This window comes from Engraulis encrasicolus, chromosome 11 (assembly GCF_034702125.1).
Source record: "Engraulis encrasicolus isolate BLACKSEA-1 chromosome 11, IST_EnEncr_1.0, whole genome shotgun sequence".
Lineage (NCBI taxonomy): Eukaryota > Metazoa > Chordata > Actinopteri > Clupeiformes > Engraulidae > Engraulis > Engraulis encrasicolus.
In genome coordinates, this window is record NC_085867.1 from 10,727,676 (window position 1) to 10,735,175 (window position 7,500).

The following is a 7,500-nucleotide window of genomic DNA, read 5'->3' on the forward strand; positions in this document are numbered from 1 at the left end:
CATGTTCTACGATACACTCTCAAAACAATCATTCTCCAAGATCGGGGCTAAGAACTTGATAGAGGCCCAGAGAAGACTACAAGTATAATATAAATCTTTTCTTTCTGGTGGTTTAGAAATTACGGCAGCACTGCAAAGGGACACAAGCACTCAAGAACATCAATGCTTGAATGGCCCAAAAATGTCAGAATTCTTTTTGGCTTTTTTTTTGCGTGTGAAAAAAAAGGCAAGGTAAGGCAAGACAAGTGGATTTGTAGTTTGGAATTCATCAAAGTCAAATGAAAGCAAAAATAAGAAAAAGTGCAAAACAATAAAAGATAAATGAAAATGCTTGAAAGCAGAAAACACTTAAAAGTAAAAGTAGTCCATGAGTGTATGAAAGTAAATTGAAGTCATGTTTAAGTTTCTGAACTGTCACATCTCTCAAACTGCAGACGCTGAGCACTTAAAAAGCGCTGAGCAACAGACATGTCAAAGTTCTTTTGTTACTCTTAACTTACATAAGTGTCTTGTTACTTTTTATGCTTGTGTATCACTTTAAAAAAAACAGAGTAGCACTTTCCTAAATAGGCCTACAGTACTTCTCGAAGTAATTTGAGGACATGACAGCTAACAAAGCATTGCAAGGTGAATGTCACTGTACACAGCAACAAATCTGTGCAAGCCACAGCCACACGCACACGCACACGCACACACACACACACAGAACAAATCTTAAGAGTCCAAGTCCAAGTCAGCGGTGCGTAGACAAGAAAAGTCTGCTGATGTTTTCTCAGTGTCTCAAGTGATGAGTTCAGGTCTGCCTTTCTGTAAGTGTGTGTGTGTGTGTGTGCGTGTGCGTGTGTGTGTGCGTGCATGCGTTTATGCTTGTCCTTTAAATGGGAAACCGTACAGACCACTAAACAACACGCAGAATAATATGTAATAGACTAGAGTTTTGTTTTCAAGTTCCAACATGGATTTGAATGAGCTCTGCCCTGGTACAGTTCTGTGGAGTGGAAGGACTAATACTGTATGTTGTCATGCTCTCCTAACTTTTCTTGACAGAAACGAGATCAAGCCGGACAAATCCGCCTCATCCGTATCCCTGAAGAGAAGAGCAAAGTGAATGAGCCGTAAGAATCTACGTACTGTAACACTTGAGAACTTTAAACTGCTCCAGATGTACCATTCCCTTGCCATGGCCATGGCCACTACCGTATACCCTGAAGACATGCATTGTCTGCTTCAGTGACACACTTTCAGAGGTGGCGCAGCAGTGACAGGAAATGAGCACAATCCCCAATGGTGTCCTATTGGGTGTTGTGTTTCATCAGTGACATTCTAGTAGACATAGCGAAGGGGTAGTCAGGGGACAGAGAACGTCAAAGAACGCAAAATAACAAGTTGCAGAACTGGCAGAACCAGCATTTGGGCCATTGTGCCTCAGCACCTCTTCTAACAGAGACTCCCCATAGGCAAACTAACGGATGGCACAGCACATTTTATAGACTTATTAGTCAGAACAAAGGGCTGAGTGAGTGGAAGCAGAAAGGTGGAGAGGGGGGGGGAGTGACATTTCAAAGGAATGGTAGAGGTAGGGAGAGAGTGAAGTTATCCCACCCAACCAACACAAAGGTAAAGATCCCTGCCCATAGCCTCTCTGTGCAAATGGTGTCGCCGGCGGACCTACTCAGTATTTACTGAAAATAGGCTACATCATAACAACATTGCCATGACATTACCGAGAGCCTCAAGTAACAGATTAAGACACATGGTAGCCATTACAATTGGTGATCGTAAAGTTGTAACATAGGCTCTGCAGAAAGGGGTTCATCTGTTAACCAACTCACCTGTGTCTAAAGCAGATACTCTCCCACCTGGTCCTTTTCTGTACTTTACAAGGACAGGAACCCACACATTCTCCTTATCCAAGGTTCCCCTCTCTTATAGGGTCCATATCCAATACTCTCCTGTACTTACAGAGGCACGTCTTACCCCATCCTGACCCCAAATGCCCCTTTTCCTCTCCTCTTCTCCGTATCCAAGGACCCTTGCCCCTTTACCCAGCTGACTTTGTTGTCCTTATTCAAGGTGTCTTATCCCTGCCTGCCCCTAACCAGCACTCTCCTGTCCTTACCCAAGGTTCCCCTGTCCCTTCGCAAGCCCCCGTCTTGAGAATCTGCGGGTAATAAATAGTCTTGCATACGAAACACAGCCCTGCTACCCCATTTATTTCCAGACAGGCCCCTTAGGTGTGACAACTTCTATTTCTGTCTGTTGGTCTCATTCTCTACTTTCTTATTCTCTCTATTCCTTTATCTCTATGTCTTGTTTCTTTCTTTCTCTCTAATATTTATTTCCTGCGTCTACGTTCACCAACACCTCTCTTTTTCTTTTCCTTTCTTTCCTCCTGTCCCTCTCTCTATCTCTCTCTCTCTCTCTCTCTCTCTCTCTCTCTCTCTCTCTCTCTCTCTCTCTCTCTCTCTCTCTCTCTCTCTCTCACACACTTTTTTTTCTGCTTGGTTGCCTTCTTTCTCCTGTCTTTCCCTTGGTGTTTCCTTATACTCTCTCTCATTTCTGTATCTTTCTGCATTTGCTCGCTTCTCTGCACTCTGTCGCTGATGCAAGCGGATTAAATTCTGCTGAAAAAGAATGAAAGCAAAACAAACCAGTGAAATGGAGAGAGAAAGCCCATTTTGCGGGGCGGAAGTATGGAAGGGGGGGGGGCAGAAGATGGGGGGAGTAGTTGAAAGAGGAAGAACCAAACGAAGAGCAATGAAGATGAGGAAATCTGAGAAGGAAAAAAAATGGACAAAGACAGGAGGACAATTATGCGAAAAAGAATGAATAAATATAGTCACACACACACACAGACAGATAGACACACACATGCATGCAAACACAAACACACAAAAAAGAGTGTTGTTACTCTCACACACATTCACTCACACACACACACAGATACACACACACACACACACACACCGGCTTCCCTGCTGTCCCCATCATCAAAGTACACTGCCACTGCCAAACACATCATTGCCAATGGATATTAGTGCCACTGTGTAGTGGTACTTCATCATAGCATGTGAACATTAGCAATACAGTTGATCACAGAGTATGGATATTAACTGGGCATCCCGACCTCACAAAACCACGAGCAGCCATCGATAATCGAACGGAAGTAATCATCTCACAGTAATTTCTTGCCATGAAATTGATATGCGCGGCTGCCGGTGTCCGCTATGATATTCTGAGGGCACTGATTGCAGAGCCGTGACAGCTTTCCAGCTTTTCCGCCACGTTTTGTAATTTAATTCAGCGCGGGGTGCCGGTGCAGTGCAGCAGGTTTTTATTGGTGATAAGCATCGGGATCGCTAAATGCATTAGCACTGTTGAGCCCAGTGTGACTGAAGCAAAGGCTATAGCCTACCAGAGACTATTGATAAAGGAAGAGACAAAAATCATGAGGAGTTTATTGCAGAATGCATTTAGGGTATAGTACCGTCCTGCTGCACGGCTCCCTTCTGGGCACCATTGGGGTTCTGCCCCCTTCTTGCACGGGTGAGGCATACAGTATATCACGAAAGTGAATACACCCCTCACAGTTTTTCCAGATTTGTGAGTATATCTTTTCATAGGAAAGCATTACAGAAATTTCACTTTGACACAATGATTAGTGACCTTTTAACAACATATTTAACCGCTTACATTTCTTGTTCACTCAGAAAAAAACAAAATACAGCCATTAATGTTTGAACATGTACTCACAAAAGTGAGTACACCCCAGATGAAAGTCCGGTAGAGAAGGGGCTGTGTTTGCTCGAATCGTCTCGAAATGAAACGAAATGAAAAGGGAGGTCATCAGTGTACGTTTCAACCTTTCTTCGCATTGAATTTTAACATTTTGAGTCTGCATCTGGCTTAAATACATTGGTGTGAGATTTGAATGCAATCCTATGGAGAATATCATGATCTGCTTCAGTAGTCACAGTGCATGTTGACATGCATGTTTCTTTTAGGCGTATTTCAGATTACCAATGTTGACAGCATCCATGCATCCCCAAACCATGTCAGTCCCACTACCATGCTTGGCTTTTGATAGGATACACTTGTTTTGTAAAACTCACTTGTTTACCACCACAAATGCTTGACACCATCTAAAGTATATTTGTTTTTTAGTTGACATTTGGACTTCATCTTGCTATAAATCTCTTTGGGTTGGTTTGGACCTGAACACCACAAATGTCAATTTTGATGATATTTTCTAATATTAGAGAAAAACTAATAAAAGAAATTTAGGTATTGTTGTACTCCCATATCAGCTGTAATACATGGACAACATAATCACTAATTGTATCACTTTAGGAAGTATTAATAGTGAATTTATACAGGTTTTGATAGTTTTGGTCATCAAAAACGATTTGCATAATGTAAGATAAAAGACCTGTTAAGTCAAAAAGGTTAATAAATAAACTAGTATTTCCATGGATATGAATACATACCAAGTTAGCTATGAGATGAAAAACAATATTTGATGAGAACTAGTGTATTTAGGTATTTTATGGCTGAGTTTTGCTATCACGGGTCAAAAATGACCCGAACACCACAAGTGTATGCAGCTTTCGAACACAACACAAGGGTTAAGACTGTCTACCTTAACTGACAGAGTATGTTTTCTGCACATGGTCTATCCCAACTCACAGAATGTCTTTTTGCACAATTACCTTTTTACATTTTTTACATATTACTTTTTCACATTCTTTATCTTTACTATTTTTATTTTTATTTTCCCCTCCCTGACTATTCCTGTGTTATTTGTGTCTTGAAATGTCCATGTGGGCATTCGTTTATTTGTGTATTTATGTAACTTGTAAGCTACTGGATACCTGAATATCCCCCTGGGGATTAATAAAGTTACTCTACTCTACTCTACTCTACTCTTTTTTCCCGTCATCACATACAGAGTCGGGGGTGTGTATGAGGGGGGGTACAGTATGTTTATTGTATTTTAATACTACCTGGCCTATGATCTAAGCTTGGGTAGACTCCCTGTCCCTTTGACTTGTGGAAATTATGGCACAATCTTCCCTTTCCTTTTTTATGAGACAGTTCAAGACTGTGTTGAATAGGCCCTACTGGAAATGCATGTAGCCTTTGAAGAGGTGGCATTTGATGGTGGCTGGGCATCAAAGCTGTACGAGTAGTTTCCGAGTGTTAGGTAAAATGCATGAAATATTTCCTTTGAAAGTCATACCTTCATTTTGCCAGCTATGATTATGTCCTCGATTGTAAGTCGCTTTGGTTAAAAAAAAGCGTCTGCCAAATGCAATGTAATGTAATGTAATTTTGTCCAATTTTGAAGACAGTTCCCCCAGTTTCCCTACGGGTACTCTCCGTCCTATCATTATCAAGTCAGCCTTTTGTGTCATTAGCATCCATACTAAAAGGAGCGAGCCACAGAATCACGTTACCGTCATGGTACCCTTATTCTATACCTCCTGTCTTGTACGGCCGTCCAAATGAAAGCTTTTTTCCCCCAGTAATTGAGATATTCATACCCCCATCAAAGTGGAATTGAAGTGGTGGCAACTATGCTAGCTTCTTAGACTGTGGGTTTCACTGAATGAAAGCAGGGAAGTGTCTCATTTTGGACACAGCTATGGTCTGACCCCTATACTGCACACAGTGTTGCCAATTCAGTGACTTTGTAGCTAGATTTAGGGAGTTTTTGCCGTCCCCGGCGACTTTTAAAAACACAGCTTTTCAGTGGCAAAATCATTGTTTTTCAACATCATTGTAACTTTGGGCTGCTGTCAGAAGCGCTTCCCATGGTCAAGCAGGGCTGCAGATTATCTCCAAAAGCAGCTAGTACTGCCCATCTGTATTATGAACGCAGGCATGTGGGCAGTGGTGTAGTCTACTTTGTTTGTGGTGGATATACTGTATATTTGAGCATTTTTTGAAGTGGGTTTACTGTATATATTTGTGCTATTCAAAGTAATGGATCAATCAATTTTAAGTGGGTATACTGAAATCCCTCAAATTTAGAAGTGGGTATACTCCCTATACTCGCGTTCTACGTAGACTACACCACTGCATCTGGGCACGTTTTTCCAGAGATCAGTGTATCGTGTGATGTCATTATGTAACGTCATGACGTCTTCTAACGACTTTTCAGCGTATAGCCAATAGCAACTTTGGCAGATATTTTTTGTGGCAACACTGACTGCACAGCCCCTACCACCAATCTTTTGAGGGATTACAATATGGGCCAACCCAATATGGGAACTGAAAAGGCCCTAAAATACAAAAATGGTGTGCAATGGATGAGTTGCATTGTGTTGACCGCAGTGTCAAACTATCATCCACAGAATAGCCACAGGTGTAATTGGCTGGCCTGGCCGGAGCCTGTGTCCAGCGTGTCCACACCCTCTTGTCTATCCCACACACACCACACCACATAGTATGAAGGCTTTATGAGTCTGATTGACAGCTTTGGTAATAAACATCATCAATCCATATGTGTTTTGTGCTACAGTATAGGCCCATCTGAGTCTCTGCCTCTGGCCCAGCTCCAGCGTCATAGTTCAGTGGCATCGTAAAATGTAAAGGAGGAGTGGTTCTGGTTCTGACTAGGCTGTGATTTGGATCAGGGGAGCCCACAGGGATGGGTTGTTGGGGGGGTGGTAGGGGTGGTTAGGGGGTTACGGCAACAGGTGCAGTGGTCCAAGGCCCAGGAAGACAGAGGGCCCAGAATCATAGGTGCCAGAAAGGGGGTGCATTTTTGGGCTTTCCAAATGAGGCTTTCTCAACTTTGACTGCAGACAAATGAGTCGATTCCAGCATCTGTAATATTGCTAAGAAATATAAGATGAAGAAAAAAAATGCACAACGACTTTAAAACTCGTTCCTAACCCTTGCCCAGAACTGGGTCCTCATTGGGTTGGGACAGAGTTCCGGCGCCCTTGCCCAGAACTGGGTCCTCATTGGGTTGGGACAGAGCTGGTCGGGTCACCAAAGCTGTAACCGGCCCTGATATGAGTTGGATGCATAGTGGTGTCACAGGGAGATATGAGGCCATCTTGACTGAGCTCCAGGTTCACAGTGGAGCGTGAAAACAGCTAAAGGGCTGGACTGGTAATCTGGCACACAGGGCATTTTCCCGGTGGGCCAACAGTCCTCACGGGCCGTCACTGTTGCTGTTGTCGTTTTCTTGTGGATTGGCCCACAAATTACACGGGAAGGCCCATTGTTCAATCCATAGTGGATTTAGCTAGTCAAGATATAGCGTGAAGGTGGTCTGTGGATGTGTTAGGGGAACAGTCTATGCCAAAAATGCCCGGGTCATTCTATGATCCCAGTCCTGGCGTGAACACAGCCCCGGGCCTAGCTAAGTCCCCTCTGTAGCCCCTCACTTTAATAGAGGCCCTCGAGCGTGGAGTACAGCCCAGTTCCCATCCTTTAAAACAAGCTTGTTAAAAAATCTCACTCTTGCTCTAGTGTGTTCTTCTCTTT

General features: G+C 43.1%; 1 protein-coding gene across 1 annotated transcript in view; it reads right to left on the bottom strand.

Moving 5' to 3' along the window:
* cntfr (ciliary neurotrophic factor receptor) overlaps positions 1-7,500 on the bottom strand; it is a gene marked incomplete at its 3' end in the record, with an annotated part of 375,721 nt that overhangs the window by 160,328 nt on the left and 207,893 nt on the right. The gene's annotated exons all lie outside the window — the stretch shown is intronic.